Source organism: Acromyrmex echinatior, chromosome 3, assembly GCF_024713525.1.
Source record: "Acromyrmex echinatior isolate Ae372 chromosome 3, ASM2471352v2, whole genome shotgun sequence".
NCBI lineage: Eukaryota > Metazoa > Arthropoda > Insecta > Hymenoptera > Formicidae > Acromyrmex > Acromyrmex echinatior.
The window spans coordinates 14,091,420-14,112,364 of NC_141854.1; the positions used below are offsets into that span (position 1 = coordinate 14,091,420).

The 20,945-nt window shown below is 32.7% G+C and overlaps 1 protein-coding gene across 2 annotated transcripts in view; it reads right to left on the reverse strand.

The window, feature by feature from the left end:
* The window catches only part of Egfr (epidermal growth factor receptor), a 157,050-nt gene that overhangs the window by 76,198 nt on the left and 59,907 nt on the right, over positions 1-20,945 (reverse strand). The window contains exon 2 of one of the 2 annotated variants that reach the window (XM_087404616.1): positions 14,491-19,806. The exons of the other annotated variant lie outside the window; for it this stretch is intronic. The gene's annotated coding sequence lies outside the window, so the exon portion shown is untranslated. The remainder of the gene's footprint in view (positions 1-14,490; positions 19,807-20,945) is intronic. 2 annotated transcript variants of the gene reach the window in all.

Sequence of the window (20,945 nt, forward strand, 5' to 3'; positions counted from 1 at the left end):
AGCACATATCTACAAAAAATAATATTTTTAAAATATACATATCCATTATATTTTTTTCGCGAAAGAAAAAGATAAGAAAAATGTAGTCTAAGGTGTCTTCTAATAGTTGATAAAATAATTAATAATAAAAAATTTAATGAGATCTTTTTAATCATTTTTTCCGCCATGTCCTATATATTACTATACGAATGAACAATATTTGTGAAAAAAAAATATTAAACATATCGCTTCTCTTTACAAAGCATGTTGTTATAAGGACGAAGACATCTGGAAGACGCTCTTATATTTCCTCTATCGAGTAGGATATTCCAACTACCATTAGCTGGATCGAGCTGGATCGAGAACCTCGAGAATAAATATTACTGCGGTTTCTTTATAACCAACATATTTGTTAAGAGACTCTATTTATAAAAGAGATTGGAAGGCATTTCCGTATCGAGATCGTACCGCACTACTGTAATAAATCGACGGCAAGCTAGGATCAGTAAACACTTAATTGATATTAAACACGTTCATTACAAATGTCGGTAGCACGATTAAAAATATTATTGCACCTTTTACATCAAAGATTACATTTTTCACTCAAGAAAATTAATATTCCGTATGAGAAACTTTAGCAATGTTACTGTACGGAATTAAAACTTTGCTGAAATTCGATTGAGCTATATGATAGTGTCTTACATTTCTCTTTAAATCATTTTAATCTTGTTTTACCGATAGCTATTTTACAACTATTGAGAAATCAACAGTGATATATTTTAAAATATCACAAAATTAAAATAATTTAAAGAGAAATGTAAGACACTATCAAATAAAATGTATTTTTGCTTTGATGTCAGCCTCTCAAAACTAAAGCCGTTTCCTAACAATTAATATAAGTATGAAAATTCTTTCAATAAAATTCGTCGGGAACGTTCGTGAGATTTCAGTGATGAAATTTGTGCAGGTTATATATTCATTTTGTTTAATGACTTTTTCAAGTCAATGGTTAAAAAATTTAATAAAAAAATAACACGTTCTGTGTAGTATTGCTTTTGTGCTTATCTTGTTAGATTGTATGTATTATTGATGTATACGGAAAAAATTATTTTGCTAAAGTATCTAAAAATTTAATTAGATAAAAATCTGAAAATAATTTTGTTGACCATCAAAATAATTGCATGAGAATATCAAACATGATGTGATCAATGTTGCGAAAAATAACATTGTGATAATTAGATTGAACGTTCTACGTAATTATTTTGATGATCCAAATTATTTTCAGATCTATATTTAGCTAAATTTGTAAATACTTTATTTAGCTAAATTTGTAAAATCATCTTTTCTGTGTACATTATACGAAGACGAGTTTATATTCAAAATACTAGATGATCAAAATGAAAAGTTCATAGGTAGATGCAAACACGCGATATGGAACATGTTAGAATTACACTTCTAAAAAAAACTGATATAAGAACGTACATCATATATTTATATGTGCCTACTACCATCTTAAAAAAATATTAAGTATTATTTCTTCCGCAAACTTTCATCAACTAATATTGAAAAAGAATAAATAAATTTTTAATGAAATTTTTAACATAAAATTAAAAGTTGTTAACGCCAATGTATCTGAAAGAAATAAAAAAAATTTAATAAAAGAACTATTTTTAACGTTTAGCTTTTTTGAAATCGATTCACAAAACCGCTTCCTCACTATCAATCTTTTTTGCGACATCAGGTCAATTTCTTAACACATACTCAGACATACGATACGGCATCATGGGGAGCGACTTTTTGCCTCGAAGCCCGCGCAGTTTTAAAATCAGCGAGGAAGCTACTTTCAATCGAATACATCGAAAAAACGAGCCGATCTTCGAAATTTTTTGGATATTAGCCTCAGCAAAAATCGCGATGCAATCATCAATATGTCCGCACATTTATCCCGTTCAACCGAGAAACCTTAACTTTTGGTTCGATACTGTCGACAAGTTAGCAATTAATTACCAACGGAATTGTAATTTCATGGCGGTTTTTTTTCATAAATCAATTATTCGCAGATGCGGAACGTGTTAGACTCGAAGAAAGTTTACAGCAAATTAAGACATTTCACGATTATAAACATCCAAAATTTTCAATTTTTTAGACTTGGCAATAACAACGATTATTGTTATTTTTTAAAGATTATTATTCTTTGAAGATAGCGATTTAAATAAAACAAATCTCACGTTTATACAATTTAACATAATAAATTAAATAATTTGGATAAATCTACTAATAAATTATATATACAATAAATAAATAATTACTCGTGGCAATAAACAAAGAGATATGCAAGAGATAAATGATTCTTTATATAGCTATTCGTCAAAAGAATTTATGAAAACAAAAATTTATAAATATTAATCTATCATTAATTTGATTCCTGATTCTAATGTTTCTTTTTTTTTAAGCTTCGGCTTAATATCGAGACAGGTGGACAATCCTGAGACGTGTATTCGTCCGAAAAGAATTTAGATCGCGCGTGCCATGTCGCGTCCGCCATGTTCTTCTTCGCCGTAGCAGCTGACTTTTCAGGAACGTCACACTCTAGATCCTCGAAGACTCTCGGCACTTTGTAGTGACGAAGAGAGGAACGGAGGGTAACATCACCTTCGCGTGTTTACTTCTTCTGTAACCGGTTTCTCCCCTCCTCCTTCCCTCCTTCGCCCCCGCCGGACTGATGCATAGCTTCTCTCTTTTCCTTCAATGTTGATTTCATGCTGGACAAGGAATCTTCCTTCTCCCACCACATCACTCTTTCTCATGTCTTCCTATTCGCCGCGAAGCCTACGATCTTCTCTCCCGCCTCCTTCTCTTCTTTCTCCCGTCCGTCCTCTCTTATCGTCTCGTCTTGTTCTCCTCTCGGCACCGCGGTATTCAAATGACCTCGGATGATGAATATGGCCGTCTCTCTCGTGCCATCGGTCCGCTACGGTAATTGCCGCCATTTCTGTCCTTATCTGCGCCCGCGGTGCGTATGGTTCTTCGCCGTGCACGCACGCATGTACGCTCGCACGCATGCACGCTCGTACTCATGGCACGCACGTATGCATTCGCAGATTGGCTGCATCATTACGTTTCACCCGTCTGCGCGTGCGGTATGTATCTTGGTACCCCGTAGCTCTTATCCCTGAGAATTTCGTAAAGAGAGCGCGGATAAATCGCGCGGGAACTCTGCACAAGGCCCTTCTTTCCTACCTTCTCTTTTAAGGCACCGCAGGGTTCTTTTTGAACATCGAAGGTGTGAGGATACCAAGAAGTCGAACTTTGTAGATTATTATCTTTCCGCGTTGGTCTCAGGATACAGTACGTTTAAAATTCGATCGCGGCTTCAAGAAGTGCTTTCTCAAAATTTCGAGAGATTTTTCAATAAAAATAGCTTAGTTTTTTAGTAGACATTATTTTTAAAAAAATTAAAATACATATATACGCATATAAATTAAAATAAATAAACAATATATTTAAAAAAGAACTGTTTGCAAAAAAATTTATACCTTCTAAAAAATTGATTTTGTTCAAATTGTACAGTAAGTTTAACACAAAATTATTTACGGTAGTAGATTTTGTTGCGGATTGTGCAATGTTCTCACAATGTCATTTTCAAAGAAGGTTCGTTGGACCGATTACTTACTAAATGCCATATATCGTTCAATTGACCTTTACATCTGGAAGAACCACCAGTGTAGATTATCAGGTTGCAACGAACGTCGATATCGTCGCAGTACATCGGCATTTCTAACTCTCGATTGCATTCCCACGCTGCGAATTGCACGAATGCCGGATGGTCCGCCAACTTGGCTCTAGCATTCACGATCGTTGTTGCACTCGGTATTGTGCATGCCAGCGAACCACAGAGGAACCAGTTGGGCGAATGCATTTCTAATCAGCAGTAACTTGCGCGCTTACTGCATCGCGTATTAGATATAAAACACGAAGGCATTCTTTGCCATCCTACGAGATCGAAGAATTTCATTTCAATTGGTAAATAACAATTAAAATGTTCCGTCAGAAAGTGCAATACTGTTAATTGTACTTTTTTCAGCAAAATGAAGAAAGCTTTTAATATTATATTATTAATTTTATATTTTGAAAACTGTTCTTGTAACTTTTTTGTGATTTTTTTGAAATTATTATCGTTAATTAAAGATATTGAGATTTACTATATTACTGCAATTAAAATGTTGTAGTAGTGTAATTTAACGTTTCATGATTTAAATAGTATATAAATATTATTACAAAAGTCCAATCACACCAATAAAATTTTAAAGTAGATTAAAACTAGATATTGTCGTATAATGTTAACGATGATCATATATTGCTATCAAATATATATCAAGTAATACAAACAAAATATAATAAAAAGTACGTATAAAGTAAGTATAAAATTATTGAAATAAAATTGCAGTATAAAATGATACCAGTGTTTAACAGTATTATATAAATTTAAAATCAACCTGTATGAACGTGCATAAATAGCTACAGGGCGAATAGCGATCATATCCATAAAGTGTTCTGTGATCTCTTCGTGCACTGCATATCGATATGACTATTACCTAATTACTTTACCTTGTCGATCGCTATAAGTCATTTATTAAATATGCATATTTGCAGACGTGAAGAATCCAAATAATAAAGTTTTCTTCTTCAAATAATAATATTATTTTGATTCTGACAAATTTCAAACTTTTTTAGAAAAAAATATTAAATTATATCTTCCAATAATTATTTGAAAAGTTAGATCTTTTGATAAAGGCAGACAGAAATACAAAAAATATTTTTTAAACAATTAGTTATAATTTATACCTACTTTGATTTTTGTCTAATTTCAAATTGATTCAAAACTGTAAGCAATAAGGATGCAATTTCGATGACAACATAGGGTAGCAAACTTGGTAGCAGTCTAAACTTTGGAATTCAGATGGGTTGTGACCTGGCTTTGTGCCAGTTTTATTTGATACATGACGCCGGAGTGTGTTCTCTATGTTGTGTCACGGCTACGTAAATCCTGTCGTTGCTACCGTATAGCAGCGACCTAACGGTGCTACTGGAATTGATGGGCACGGTAGGACTAGTCGCCGCGCGACGACGAGGATCGCTATTATGTCAGGAATCGCTGACTCAACGCGAGAGGTATCTAACCAAGCGGTGTCTAGCCGAGATCGCCTACACGGGGCTCGTTGCTATTGCATAGGCGTGCAACCGGCGTATAATCGGGAACGTGTTGGATTAGGCAATATTCGCCATTTTACAATTGTCCCTGCCACATGTGGCACTCATTCTCACCATGCGCGCGATTTCAACATACCGGGCACCACCAACGTCTTTCACGATTAACTGTTAATAGGGTAGTGGAGATAGTAAAAGGAGTGGGAGTTATGAAAAAGTTACATTAATAAAATTGACGGTTTGCGACATCCCAGCCAGAAATAATCAATCTATTAACATCAAATCAATGCTGATTCAATTTCGATCATCATCGTATCGATGTTAACTAGGAACGTCAAATAAGATTTATCGCAATTACAAGGAAAATTTAGTGAAATAGAAACGTTTAGAAGTTATATTATACCCTTTGTAAGGCCATGGTTATTTATTGCTTCATTGACTGTTAATTTGATAATTTAAACTATTGCATGTGAGCCACACCCAGGGTGATTAACTCGCTCTATCTTTAAAAGATTATGACAACTGTATAAAGCACAATTACATAAATAGAAATATATTACTATTAACAATATTCTTTTATAATTATATCTTGATATAAATTAACATTGTAATATAAATAAAAAATTTAATTATATATTTTATTTTGAAGAAAATAATACGTCAATGTTTATGTATAGAGTTATATATTATCTGTGGAAGTTGTATCCATGTAGTTTGATATGTGCCATGCCAAACTCAACCGCTTCACCGACTGCCACATCCACTTTATAGTTTGCATTATTTTCTCGTATGCTTGCAACTATCGTCGTGGTGAAATCCATCATGTAACAATACGATCGCGTTCGCCGACAACAATCCTTGCGGGACACCATGGCGAGGATAAAATTCCTGACGGGGCAACTCGTAAAGATTGACCTCTCGAAATGGAATCAGCGATACCATAAAGCAGGGGCACGTCGTGCCATGTCGATATCGGTCCCCCCGATGTTTACGTTTTACACACTCGTGCTCGTATTCCAGGCGAAAGTGTGCGCACCCACACGACCGCGGGGATATGTCGTGTGCACGAATATATATAAACGGCGACGGCGCGCACGCACGTGGAACGGGCAAATATATATGGAGAACGATAGGCGATATAAAGTGGTAATGTCGCGAGTACCGTGAAACATAGCTGATTGGGCGGGTTTAGCCGCGCCTTATCGCCGGTTGCTCGCCGTATATCCACTGGATAAAGCACGTCGTATGTATAGGGTGATCAAACTGACGGTATGTTTTAAATAATGCACGTATGCACATATTAATTTTTTATGTCATCTGTTACGTAAAATATTACGTAAGGTATTCAAACGATTTCATATGCACTATGGAAAGATTTTTCATTTTTTATTGATTTTGTTTTTATTTGTTGAGAAATAAAATAAATAGTATTATTAATATTAAATAACAATAAAATTAATGAGAGCCAGCGCGGCAATAGATGTGCATAGGTATTAGTTCATGTAAAATACTTCAATTTGATAGATGTGCAGTTTTATTCCGAAATCTTATGAAACATATTATTATTTTTTAATTTTAAAGTTTGAGAGTCCGATTTAAATTATATTTTTTATTACTAATACTATTATATTATTCATTCTCTTAAAAGTGACACAACTTAAAAAAAAAATATTTTTTTAGTTACTATTATGAATAAGTAAACACTATCAATCAAAATTGTCACAACTCAAAGGGGGTGACTTTTTAAAAGTTATGAAACAAAAATGGCAAAAGTGATCATTTGATCATATTAGGATTGAATATATTCTTCTTGTCGATATTACTTGATGAATATTAATTTTCAGTAAAATTAAAACATAGTCCTTTTCCTTTTCTGAAAACTTAGTTTTTGAAATTGTGTCACTTTTGAAATAAGGGAATGATGTGTTTTTTGTATTGATGTATCTTGCGCGTTATTTAATCAATCTTAATTAAAAGTGTGTACAAAAAAGTATTCTAATTTAAATATTTAATAAATTGTATGTTAAAATATTTTGCCATATAATTCACTGTCTTTGTTGTAGAGGAATGCTATGGATCTCAGATCACCCGATACATACGCTCGTGCGCGGCCATATACACGCGATTACGCGAACATACATCCTCTCCATCACTCTTGCAACGTTTCTTTCTCTCGTCGTTTTCCCTCGCGAGACTATCCGCACGGTTGGTCTGCAAGCGACTTCATCATCGTTGCAGTTCATGAAACGAATATCTCGCACGCGCTATCTCTTACGGGAGGTCGAGCGAAGCAGAAGCTGATCATAGGCATTACTAAATTCTTCTTAGGAACTTATTCGCAACTAAACTTTTATTTCAATAATTATTTTATTTTCTTTGAAGAGAGAATTTAAACTGACAAAAAACATAAAACTAAACACATGAAACTAAACAAGAAGACAGTATACAATTGACATAAAAACTAAATAAGTTAAAAATCTAATTTTTCAACTTAAAAAATGTATAAATAAATTTGAAAATATTTCAAACAAATATGCTCCTTCACATATCTTTCTTTCATGATATCGGTTTAGTCGCCGTGAATAATAGTCTATCGCAAATGTATTATGATTGCATGCAGGGAAACGTCTATCATGAATATAGGCGTTTTCTCGACACGCAACAAAATTGGAGGAATGCAACGATATGGAAAACTCTCTATGCTATGATTTATGGTTGTGATTATAGGGAGAGATAATAAATATTCTTAGTCTTTCCTCGACGACGTTCGAAGTGCACATCAATATTTGATTGTGATAAAACATGTCGCCAAGATAACGTGACGACGGAGCTAATTTAATCGCAGATACAAGCTCTTCAACTTGTTGTCACTCAATATGTATCGACGATTTATATTTTAGTTGCCTTTCTCGTAGAATGATATTGAATCTTGATTTATGTTTGATTTGTAATCATATATGGTAAACAGTATAAAAATATAATATGGAGTATAATACAAGATTTTTAAAGAAATTTGAAAAGTCAAACATTTTCAATAAGTTCATTTTAAAATTTATGTGACATTTTATGTGAAAAAAGCTACAAGAAATTATTAGTACAAATATAATTTTGTAATTTAAATATAGTGGTAAATAAAATTTTTTTTATACTATAATTAAAAAATTAGAAAACATATTATATGTTTTTATATAAGTATTACTAAACTAAGATGCAAAAGTTTGTAAGACTATAATAAAATTTCTCACAAATGTTAAACATGCAATGTATATTCAATCATATGTAAATTATCGTTTAAAATTAAAAAAAAAACAGACTTAAAATTTATTTTTATCATTATTTATTTAGTAATATTTATTCATTATTAATTTTATTCTAATATTAAAACTTCATTATTTAAAAAAATAAAAAAACAATACTGAAAAAATAAGACTGAAACTAATATAAAACATTTCATTATAAAATTTCAGAATTTTGCGTATTTGTTAGCTATTAATTGTATTTCATAAATTAAAATGGAATGACAATAAAGCTTATCTCGTCTCTCGCTGGAAGAATTATTAATTTAATATCGTGTACTTATATCTATTCCATAAATTTTTTTTTATGGTGATAATTCTAAACACATATCACGTGTATAGATCGTGTAACGATTTGCACTTTACCGGAATAATGTTGTAGTATACCTTGCGATAACACAACTGCGTGCAATTCGATTATCTGCAACGGTTATTGCATTTGTATCGAATACTGCACCAATCACAGTTCTTGTTGGACATTTTATCGTGAACGTTATCAATATTTCCAGCCATATGTTCAAGTCAAATATTGCGAATCGTTGTTTTTTCCTGATATCACGCGTTCGCTCCCGTTTGCAAATGGTACTTTATGCTTTCTTATGTTTATAAACAAATTGAAATTTTTGATCAAATATACTATTCAAATGCGATCATGGATTTACACTAATCTTCATCAAAATCGCACATTGCTTATTCCAATTATATAAGTATTTTAAAGTTATCAATATTTCATTCTAATTACATTTCGACATTATTTAATTATTCCAGGAAACTTTATTCAGCTCATATGTGTTAGGTTGTATATCTCAAGATTGTCGCATTCCTTCAACCACATATAATATTTGCGGTTATTTATTATTATTTAATAAATAATAATAATTACGGATAAAAAATTTATAGAGACATTTAATATTTGCTACAATACATAAAGCTGATAAAATTATTAGAAATATTCGAAATAATCGACAAACACCAAAGTTACGATAACGAAGACTTCAGGGGAACGGTATCGGGCATAAAGTTGGAATTCGAAAAAATATGGATGCAGCGAGCGACGTCAGTCGTAACTTAAAAAATGGAATGTCAACATAGCGCAACTACCGTCATTCGTATAGGAATAATATCGATTGCTTTATGAGTAACGGCATAACAGTATTGAAACGACATATAGTCCGATCCCCAACAGAGAAGTCGTCGTACGCAAGAAAATGGCCGCGACGGCAAGCTATCGAATATATGTATACATATGCATACCTATGTGCTACGCCAGATGAAAAAAAGAAACAAATATATCGTGATCGCTTAACCGTGGCTGTCTATGGTGACTTTTGTTGGGTCCCTGTCGCAAGTCACGTGTTCAAATATTATATAAGCCTTCTCATAAACACGAATGGTGACTATACGACGAATTGACTGAGGAACGATACAATCTGATGAATATACTCCCATCTTTCGAATTATTAATATCCTACCAACGATTTAATGAGACCACACATATTTTAATGTAACTATAATTGTTATAGTTGTTAAAGTGATACCTAACTGATAATAATGCATCATCTGAGCTCAAAATTAAGTTGGGACTACATGATCAGTTTTTCATTTCATGGAACATTTTCAGCATTGTCTTAATGAAGTGCTTTTGTTTACCACTTGTTTAGTCTGATAATAGTAACTGTGCATGCGATAGGGTAAAAAATTTACGTATGCAAAGCGTGTTCAATCTCCTGCGGTTACGGTGGCACGAGCGATATGTGAGACTCATGTGAGCACAGTGTTAGATGATTCGTAGATTTCGTAGAATTTGAAATTTAATCCATCCAGTGTACATATTTTTAAAATATTAAATATATGTTAAATGATAAGACAAAACTTTAAAAATGTCACATAAACTTTTTGTACAAATATACCGATCATTTAATTGATATAATTTATAATATTTTTAACAGTGTGTATCTTGAATATTTTAATCGTCATTATAATTATTATTAAATACGTGTGTGTGTGTGTGTGTGTGTGTGTATGTATAATTAATATAATTTTTTAATTATTGTTAATAATTAATTACTATTCCTTGACAAAAGATGGATTTTTAAAATTTAGAATAATTTAGAATAAGGAATGTTCAACTTGCGTATTTATATATTTATTTTCTTCCTTATTATCTATAATATGTAATTATGAACATGATATCTATGTTTAGCATTATTGTATTAAAATTTTGTTCATAATTGAAGCAGCACAAGGTTTGCGCGTGCTGTTCAATCGGCACAAGATTTGTAGCGTAGGATTCGGTGTCTTTTGAATGCTGATTTGCATGACTGCATCAGTCGCGCGTTATTATCCTATCAAGTTACGTACCCTTACATACTGAAGTTACCTCCGCCGTGCGCGCGACATAGGGATCTCCCTGACCAGACATTAAAATTGCAAATTGTGTACAAGAGTGATGAGAGATCACGCCAGACGTGTTGCTCATCTTACCACGTTTTATTCGTCGTTTATTATGAAGAGGTTGGATGAAAAATAATGAAACGTGACACTCTTAATATCCATGACAGATCCTGTTGGCAAACAGTGCAAGTGTTAATAATAAATATTACATAATTATAGGTCAATAAGTAATCTTAATTTTACTCTTAACAATTATGATGATAATAATTAAAGTTATTTGTTGATTCAATTACTTTGTATTTAGCATAAAATACATGCAATTTTCTCTACTTTGCTTTATAATTTAATAATGTCAATACAGAGAATTTGAGTTAAAAAAAACCATCATTTTTATAGTTTTTGTAACTTTATAACTATGCTGTAAACTTAAATTTTGTAGAAATAGAATCTAATTAAAATAAATTAACAATATCGTTTGATTTATTTATATTCTTGAAAACCTGGTTCATGGAAAGAACTTTGATCTTAACTTTGAATCATTATTTATTCAAAAATTATTTGAATATTTTCATTAAAAAAAGTAAATGTTAAGTTATCTGAAGAATTCGCCATTAAAAGTTAATATCTCTGGTGGAACATCATGTATAGTTATCTTAGCATTCCCGAAGTAATGCGGATCGCAAGAATCTATGAGTATAACATCGCGGAGAATAAAGTCGCAGAATGTTTCACGTCATCCGGTAACGTTCCTAGCAAGAATGTCTCTTTCTGTTTCTTTCGATGAAATGTGATGCGTGCTCGAACCATCCGCGCTTTCGCACGTCGCGTCAGTCAGAGCTGCCCGTTTTCAGGCGAACGCCTTTTAGCGAGCGACGGCTAATCTTCGCGCTTCGTAGACCGCATGGACTTCAACAGTCGGCAGCATTGTTAGCTCTCGAGCAGGATGATAATTACCAAGCTCTCCGTAACGGTTCGCGGTAAGAGGTGGGTGCGAGCTATCGCGTCGGCAAAGATTTCAGCCGCCTTTCTTCCTCCGAGCTAGCCTCGCGCAATACCGTTCTCGGTAAACCTTCCTTGTTCCTTCGCGAGTCTTCTTTTTTTCTTCCTTTCTGTTTCACCTGCACTGAGTATCTAACACCTAGTTTACGTGTCGATTCACACCTTCGTCGGCAACGTTCCCGGAAAACGGTGAAACCTTCGCCTGACGGTATCAAGGCAAGGACATCGGCTACGAAGAGGAATGGCCTCGATTTATTACGTTCGATGTTCGGTGGTGCCTCTGGGATTTTGTGCCTGCGGGCTAATACTCAGAAGGCGAAACCGATCATGATATATATTTATACGGCGACCGAATGGATTCATAAAAATGGTGAAAAGAGAAATGTCGTATCATAAAGATAACATTGTGATAATTAACATGCTAATTAAATGCGATGCTTTAAAAGCATCGAGAATATAATAGAGATTACCAGGTAATGCAGAATGTTGACACAGCTATACTTAAACTTTAATACAACTTCTGGATTTTAAACTTTCTCTATCTATAAAATAAAAGATATAAAAATCATATATTATTACCGAGCTTTGCCGTCATAAATGATAAAGCAATGTTAAATGTATAATTAGTTATTTTCAGTTGAAGGGATACATAGGAAAGATTTTGTATTATATTAAGAATCTCTAAAGAGTATCTCTTATCTTTGTATAATGTGGAGTTAAATTTATTTTCTTAAATACATTAAGAAACATATCATTGCCTGTATTTCATGTATCATAATTTCAAAATTTTTTAAGAATTTCAAATATATCACAAATGTCGTGTGATAAAAATCGAGGAAAATGAATTATTATAACAAGAATATTGCACAATTCAAACTATTACATAATTTAAATAAGAATACGCAACAAGAGACAGGTTCGCAGGAGCGTACTATCGTTTCGAGCGATTGAGATCTAGCTTAAATTATCGGCATTCAGAGCTTACCAAATAACATGCCGGCGCGATAAATTATCATTCGTTATTATAGGTCGTTAATTACGATACTGCCGCGAGTGCCGCGATTTTCTTCGCTTAGCGCGAGCCAAGAGGGAGATGCAGGTGCGATAGAGTGCGAATTAGATTGGACGATGAAGTCTTCGTAGCCCGTAGGGGTGCACATTTCGAAGGGGAAGACCGATGAGGCCAGAATCTCTCTCGCGGATAATAACGATCATTTCCAGTCGACGATCATTCCGCGGTTCGCCCGTCCCATCTTCGAATAATGGCAAGAAAGACAAGAGGTAGGAGGAACGAGAAGTATAACGAAGCTTGCAGCAGCCGACCATTATCGTCTACTTGAGCCATTAACCGAAGGAGCTTTCAAGCCGTCGGACGATAATAAAACAACACCTGATCGGTATCCATTGTTATTACGCTAGAAGTGTGTAAGTGCCTGTATACAAGTATTTGCGTAGACGAGTTGTAAAATAAAAGGAACGATGTTGCTGAAATATATTCCCGTCGCATTGATGCTTGTCCTTCTAACCTTCACTTCATTTCATTTCAGCGATCATAATTCGATCTTCGGAAGATGCATCGGACATTATAATTGATCAAACGCATTAAAACCTGTGCGTGTACCATATCGCGCGTCTCATCCTGATTATTAACTAAATATCTTTGATAAATAATTCGAATTCTATCTCATCTTAGTAAACATTTATACAGATTATACGTTGTTTTCCAATATTTTTTGATTTATTAAATAAGTAAAAGTAAGATCAAATCTAAAAATAAATTATTTTAAAACAAAATTTACACATACATGAAATATTAAATAAAAAGAAAAGTTATGATTTGTTGAAATGTATTTATAAACACACTTTATATTCTTCATCGATAAAAGGGGAGATCTAAGAAAATATAATTGCACAACCGACAAGATATCGTGACATCGGAGTATCGACATTTCATGATCGTAAATCAAGTAAATGGTGAATGTAATGGTGAATGCAATGATGCCGGACTTATTGCATGCTGCTAGAAATGTATCGAAACGAGGTCGGTTGAGCGAACTCGATAAATTATAAGCTACCAGGAAGAACAAGAGGTGAAATTAGACTATCATTAACGAAAGTTTATACGATAAGCATCATCAATCAATAAATACAAGAAATATTACGTTTTTTTTAGTAAGCAGAAGATATAAGATAAGAATGTTTTTATATGCTTTTGATATTAAAGAACTAAAAAAATATTTTTTAATTATAAATAAGAATGTTATATTCTTATTAATTAACAGAAAACAAATTATTTTTAACAAGTTTTATTCGTATGTAAATCTCAAAATTTATATTGTAACTGTAATTTAAAATAATTATTTTTTAATATAATTTAATTCTTGCGTATTTTAATACATATAATGACATTCTTTCACATATTTATTTTTTATTTCCTTATTATCCTTCTTCTCATTTTAACTATTATATTATGTACTAACAGATGATAAAGATAAAATAGTAAAATATGTAAAATTAATCAAACTATGTATCCATTTAAAATTTATACATCATATTTGCATTTGTTGCGTTGTATTTTTTAGTAGTGTTATGCAAAATAAAAACAATTACTCACCAGCCATTATTCATCTCTAGATCTTCAGTCAATGAGCCCCAATCATGTGTAGCTCGATCGTGTTTCATGTCCAATAGTTTGGCACCACAACCCTGAGAATAAATTACATCCCTGCCACGCATGACGTGTGCAGGACCCACAGGCAACGAACGTGTGTCGCGAGTAAAGTGTTCCAAATTGCTCCTTCGGGGTGACATTATAGTCGTCAAGGGCGATAGCGAGATATCCACTGTAACTTTCATCGTATCTTTATATCGCATCTTGCAAGGTAACAAACGAGAAATACGACGGAAAATTACGCGATAATCCGGACACTTCACGATCTGACGTTACAACGGAGATGCGGAGATGTTTCAAAATTACTTGACTACTTTCATAAGATATAATCACGCAAGCATTATCTCTCAAACTTGCAATTGTCTATATTACATGCAAATCTGATTACTAAAAGTGTATAAATTATAATATCTCTCTCGTCACTGTTGTATGGAAATCAGGAGAACTGTTGATCAACAGTGACATCAAAATAAATAATTGTAATAAATAATACAAAAATAAATAATAGAAAAATTAAATTCAAACATCTTAAGTCTTCAAACATTTTAAATCAATTAAAAAAATTTGGAGTAATAAAAAAGTGATTGATAAAATAAGTTATTTAAGAAATTTACATCCAATTATTAAGATATATATAGTCACACATGCGTGGCAGAGATCTTCTTTCTTTCAAAAAGAAATCTGAAAACAATTTAAAATATAATACGTTCAGAAATACATCGCTTCTATACGGCTACTCTGATAATAATCACCATATCGAGTTCACTTTCGTAAATAATATTTGTACGGTGAATAAATACATAAAGGATCAATATAATCCGGATCAATATTAACCGTAAGTGGTGAATCTCTCCTCTCTCAAAGAGCATGTTTGTCGTTATAATTATATTTCGTTCTCGCGCTCATTTAACTAAAAATAATTATTTAGCCGCGAGATTATACAACAATTTTAATATATTCTTAATTGTTTTGTTATGCTCACGATGAGAAAATATAAAAACCATTGTTGCTTTAATTAAGATAAGAATTAACGTCGAAAAAAAGTGGATTTCTCCTTGTTAAGTACAGATAACAAGTCGATATTATTATTCTTTCTGTCTTGGAGAATCCTGGGTATTCCTATGCGCGCAAGCGGTGCAAAGCCGATACGTGACACCAGGGATAAACAGGATTCTCAGGCAAAACGAAAATTTCTCTCCAGGGTTCCTATGCAGCGGCTTCTCTTCCTCCTTTTCTTGTTGGAGAATAGAAGGAAGAGGAGAAGCGAGAGAAGAGAGAACTCCTGTAGCATCTGTCAAGTTCCAGGATAATTATTTACATGAGATAGAATCTCGACTGGAGTTCTCCACGGCGGGAAACAAAAGAATCCGCCATTGGCAAGGATGCTAACTAGGCAACAGAAGGAGGTGGTGGTATGATGGAGAAGGAGGAGAAGGAGGAGGAGGAGGAGGAAGAGGAGGGGGAGGAGGAGGAGGATTCTAAAAGGCAGCTTCCCCGTGTTATACTCCTTTTCTTATTGACGACAGCTAGCTATACTCTCAGTTAGCCATATTCTCGAACGAAGGGTCGAGGTAAGGTCCTGAGAATCTATCTTTTTAGTGGACGGATCATTTATAGATGATTTGATGAAGGATCATGAAACAAAAACTTTTAAACGAATTTATCTTTCTCAGTGAACTCGAATGGAGATCATATTATATTATATATATTATTATTTGATTTAACCATGGGATGAACAATGTTTCAGGATTGTAATACTTCAAACAACGTAGAATATATTATAATTACAATATGCCGTAAAAAATATCAATATTTTAAAATATTTTGTGTACAAAATAAATTTAAAATATATATTATAAATTAAAAATTGTTACGTAAAGTGAGCATTATATTCATTATTTACTATTACACAATACATGTTAATATGTTAAAGCTTGAGAATTCTCTGAAACGTTATATTCATTCATAGTTAAATATTTAATATGACCGTAATTATGTATGAATAAATATTTTCTTGCGAGCATCAGTATTTGTCAGATATTATTAGTTTTTCTTCGTGGAAGGAGCTTTGCTCCGAGGATTAATAAAGAATTATTCTCTGAGGAGAACGAGTGCTTTGTGCATGTTTACTACATGCGTAAACTTCGTTCGCAGGACACTCGTCGTGTGCGTGAACGGGTTGTAAAGCCGTCACCGGATAAACCCGTAGATAAATACTTATGGCACTGAACCGTTGTAAACAATGTTGCTACGAGTGAGCTTGATAATTGAGGCGGTTGTTCGCCGAGTCGTAATTCCCTAAGTGATCCCTACGGAGGACCCTTACTAGAAATGGCGTCTGGTATAAATGCTCTCAAAGTCGTATACAAATTGTCGCATGACAGTTCATCACGTTTATGTCAACGTCATAACAACGAAGGTATCGCGAAATGTCGTATTCACGCGTGAGATATATAAATCAATCAAGTTAACAATTATCGACTATTTTCTTTGAATTGCTTCTTCTTCCTAAAATAAAATCCTCTTTTATCCCGTTTGTATCTCATATGGACAATTAATTTAATTTATTTAACAAATACAAATTTATAATTAACATATTCAATTTTTTTTGCTTTGTCCCGTTGTTTTAATACTAAGTTACAAAAGAATGAATATACAGCGTGTTTTTTCTAATTCGAGCGTTTAATATATTTCTGTTGTTTTCGATATGAGATGAATTATTCAATATAAAAAAAAAATACTATTGCTTTTCAATAAAAACATGTAATTAGATATTGCGAATTATATAATTTATTTAGAAACCAACTATGTATTTTTTTTATAGCAACTGATTCATCTCTCATTCTTCTGTATTATATATGTCTTATATTTATTTATTTATTTCTAAAATGTTCTGTAACTTAAAAAGTTAATACTTCTTAAAAAAAGTGTTTGCGAGTAAATTTCTAGAGGAAAATTTTGTTTGTTTTAAGATTCTTATTTTATTTTAAATTTGACGGTTTAATCTGGAAATTCTGATATACAGGGAACATTCATGTATCAAAATATTTAAATGACGTGTGTAACATCATAGTTGGTTATTTTTGTGGTAGTTTTTTTCCAAAAATCTCGGGTAAAAGCGACCCTTTAATCAGCGAATAATCTGCTTTAATGAATATTTAATGTTATTCAGAATCCCGATATGTCTGACTACACGCGTGTAGACAGAATATAATATTCTGGAATATCCAGTATTACCAGTAGCACTGGTTAGCGGCGCCGCATTTGATTATGGATACCAAAGTCGGTACCTGGGTTTATATAACACGTATAATCTCTTAATTGCTGTAACAGCAATAAAGATACATTAACGATATGTAGTAAATGGTTTATTTTAGATCAAGGATTTAAAACCATAAATCGAGAATCTATAATAAATAATAAATATAATAATGTGATCAAATGTTGAAGTGTAACCTTTACACCTTTCAGTTTAACCTAATTTTACTATTTCTCTTAAAAATTTCCACTATTATTATAGTATAGATTAACTTTTTAAGACAAGCGCATTATCTATAAAATATGATTGTATCCTGAAAAACCCATTTAGTTAGAATCCCATTTAATAGAATCAATTAATCTCTTATTTGAATATGAGCAAATAAATCCTTGATTGATGCAATAAAATAATTTAGTTGAATAGGTTAATTGATTCAATTAAATGGATTTTCAGTATAAAAATACAATTAAAGACTTTATATAACTGATTATAAAAATATGGAAGTTAAATTTTCGAATATTAATTTGCTTAATATAAGTTAAAAGCTTCATATATGGATAATAAAACCATAAAATATCTAAAACGTGTTCTATATACGTTATATGTATGCATACATATTTATATAGCATCTATTTTATCTTGAAAAGTAAAACAAAAATTATCTTTGACAGTGCCTTAAAAATCACGAAAGCACAGATTATAGTACCTACTACATTAAGAAACGAAATCAAAGAAATCAAATATCTGTTCTTGGAACAAAAGAAAGCGATAGTTCTTGCCACGGTGAGATCCAAGTTGTAAAACAACTTGTAAAACGTGTGGCCAAGATGCGTCCTGTCAGCCTAGGTTTTGCGACGGATCCTAATCTGCTTGGCAAATCTATTGGTTTGCTGTGCCGGAGTAAACGGATTATACTTCGCGGCGGGAACAATAAATAAACGGACTGTTTTCGCCGGCGGACGGGGAATAATTTTATATTTGCATAAGTATATCGCTGAAATATGCAATATATACATGCATTATGCAATTTATAGTATATATACGATATATTTCATAAATATTGAGCTACATTTATCAGACGCCATTCTAAAAAATAATTCAACCCAGAATTCGCATTGGAATAAGTATAGGTATCTAATTAAGTAAAAGGATTGGCGATAATGAATATTTCATTAGTAAAATGTATATGTATGAAATATTCTAAACTAGATTCATTGCATTTTATTTTATTTTATCAGAAATATTCTAAACTGGATTCACCGTATCTTATCATGTTATCTTAATAGATTTTTTTACAAGCATTTGAAATTAAAACAGTTAATAAATTTATAAATATAGGAAAATTCAGAAAATTTAAATAATTCTGCTTTCAAAGATATGTTCAGTTTAATTCTGATATGTTGATGTATGTATAGTTACAACTAAATATTATTAGTGTGATGTTAACTTTCATAATAACAACGAAAACTGTTTAAAATATATAGATACACATTCTTTAAACATGTACTACGTATGTGGTTATCGTTGTATAAGTTATCATTATATAATTCTAACCATTGTATGTAACTAAATCAATATAGCATTTTGTAACATAACGACTAACAGTTCCTAGAAAAATTCATCAGAGATAAAAGCATAAATTATACCGGAACATTTACGAGTTTCTTCCATTCACGACAGATGCAATCGAGATAGTTCATTAATGAGAACCTGTGTCAATCTAAGCTCGACACGTGTACTCATCTGTTAATTTACCCTTCCAATCTAATAATCTCTCAACATAAAGAAAGTGGCTGCGCTTGCACTCATTCGAGCGTGTCACGTCATTGCGTAGCGGCTTCGTGTGTATATAGTTATACCCTCTTCTTCGAAAAGTGACCACTGCTATATTTTTAGCTGACATTTTTTGGATCCTCGATCACTAACAAACTTTCCGATAGTTATCTGTCGAGGGTGCATTATAGCCCCCGAGATCGGTAAAACTTGACCCTCGAACTTACCTGGAACAAAAAAGAAGAAAAAGTTAGTTTAAACAATTCAAACATATTATAATATAATAAGATTGATTATTAAGAACTTGAGAAAAATAACAAAGAAAGAAATGCACACGTATGATGTGCATAATAAAAATTTTATCAATTTTTTAGCTACACGCATAATAAAATTGTAAAGAATATTAAATAAAGTAGAAAGTATTTTATCAAGATATAAATATATTTCATATAACGCACACACGCATTGTTTGTTCAATCTTAACCATCAATTTGTTACTTTTAACGAGACGAGGGAAAGAGAGAAAGAGAGAGAGAGAGAGAGAGAGAGAGAGAGAGAGAGAGAGAGAGAGAAATCGAATGCGATTAAACAATTTTTCCGCAGTAAGCCCAAACACATTAGTTTCCGTCAAGAAGACCAGTCATCCCCTTGGATTATTGAAATAATTTATTGCACTTTCTCTCTCTTCAACGCCACCCACTCGCACCGATACGAGAATATATTGTGTTCTTCCAAGGACTCGAAGAGTGTAAAACCCATTTGCATTCGCCGCTCGTGGCATGCATTTGTTATACGGGGCGCAAAATGCGCATCACTGCTTCCTGACGTCCACTTTAATACATGTATTACATCGCATGATTCATCCTTGAGCCGCAGGATCATATTTCTGAGATTTAGAAGTAGGGAGTTTAGGGAGATTTAGAAATATCTCGGAGGCACGCGGACTAAACGTTAACGGTAATCGGCGACCGTAAGGATCTCCGGCGGTGCGACTTTATCTTTTTCTCTCCTTCGCGTCTGGCTAGGAATAAAATATTTCACCAGGTTCGTTTCGGTCAGTGCCTCCTTTGACGACCTTGCTATCTCTTCCCGCTAATGGATCCTGTCGAGCCTGCGCTCATGCACTTATATCGTATCACAAAATGTATGTTATATGGGATCTTCAGTAAATAATATAAAAAAAAAAACAATAGGGTGTTTACCAAATTTACAATACTTTTTTTTTGGCAGAAATTTGTTGAGAACTAAAGAGTTTAAAAAGAAAAAACGCAACTCGCCAACTTCCGTCCATTCTCACGGAAGTCTAAAAAAATTTGCATAAAACATTCAATAAGACCAAATTAAATGATAACTGCAGACCGTAAAG